The following is a 1,219-nucleotide window of genomic DNA, read 5'->3' as shown; positions in this document are numbered from 1 at the left end:
ACCAGGGATGGAACCACAGCCCGGTGCAGAGAAGGCAAAGGAGAGCAACAAATTTTGCGACCAATCGGTAACACAGAAGAACACCATTCCCTTCTGTACATTACAAAAGTTATGCACTCTCAGGAGCTCAGGGACAGTGTGTGAGCCCCATGTGAGGTTATCAGGGGGGCAATCATCTGAACCCTAAGCTGTCATTATCACAATAAGAAAAGCAGAATACAAATATTTCACAGGAAAGCTGGTGGAGTTATTATTAAATCTCAATATTTTGTTTCTATGCAATGGTAAGAGATAAAGTGTGTGTCCCCATGGCTGAGATTTTTCTTCACTTCCTGTCTAGGTAATGGGTGTCACATAGAGGGACACAAACCCAGGCACAAGTTTTACTGTTTCCCCTTTAGATCCTCCTAGCCTCGCCTTCACCTCCTGGCCATCTATAAAATCCTGAATATTAATCTGATGCTGGGGGAGGGGGATGTCACCATCCCCCAGCAATGATTCCACATCAGCTAAGGGGACACCAATAAGCCCCGAGCCCAGGCACATGATGTGGATCAGATTACCGATCTTACAAACTCTGGAAACCTTGTAATGTGTATAGTGGCTGCATTCAATAACAGACAAGACTTAAAGGAGCCGGGGGGATTCCGCCAGCAAAATCATCTATTACTGTGCAGGTGAGGGCCGCATAATATTGGGCTGTAATAGGGGTGTGGCAATGCTGTAATGGGTGTGTCCAGGACAGGTAAGGTGTCCCCCAGGCAGATTTATATGACAGTGTCACTTACCGTGCTCTGGTCACCTGGTGCTGAGCTCTCCTCCTGCTGCTTGTATCGCCCCCTTGTGGCCATGTGGAGAATTGAGTTTCCGGACCTCCAACCTTCTGCCTTCAGTCCCTGCATGGTGCAAAATCTCCTGCCCGCCCTGATCCCCTCATGGCTGTTCCAGATACGGGGGGCCACAGGAAGTGGGCATGCCAGATGGAGGTGGCCCAGCGCTGACCTATAAGATAATAACAAAAATTATTGAAATAAATGCGAGTTCTGAATTTGTCTATGCACAGTGATAGAGGTACCAAGGCGGGCCCCTCAGTAACTGACCCCCAAGTTCTTTAATCTATGGATCTGAAATATGCCCCCCCCCAAAAAAAAACGTTTTACACATCAGACTACAGTCCCCCATCTTACCTCTGACCAGCCCCTCCCCTACATTTTTAATT

General features: G+C 47.8%; 1 protein-coding gene and 1 long non-coding RNA gene across 3 annotated transcripts in view; one reads left to right on the top strand and one right to left on the bottom strand.

Annotated features, from left to right (window-relative positions):
- The window catches only part of LOC140341340 (uncharacterized), a 42,947-nt gene extending 41,949 nt beyond the window's left edge, over window positions 1-998 (bottom strand). For both annotated transcript variants that reach the window (XR_011922850.1, XR_011922851.1), the window contains exon 1: window positions 789-998. This is a non-coding gene — a long non-coding RNA (uncharacterized lncRNA). The remainder of the gene's footprint in view (window positions 1-788) is intronic.
- The window catches only part of ARHGEF19 (Rho guanine nucleotide exchange factor 19), a gene marked incomplete in the record, with an annotated part of 23,991 nt that overhangs the window by 20,760 nt on the left and 2,012 nt on the right, over window positions 1-1,219 (top strand).

Source organism: Pyxicephalus adspersus, chromosome 11 (assembly GCF_032062135.1).
Source record: "Pyxicephalus adspersus chromosome 11, UCB_Pads_2.0, whole genome shotgun sequence".
NCBI lineage: Eukaryota > Metazoa > Chordata > Amphibia > Anura > Pyxicephalidae > Pyxicephalus > Pyxicephalus adspersus.
The sequence above is the reverse complement of the archived record's forward strand: the minus strand, read 5'-3'. Positions and strand labels throughout refer to the sequence as shown.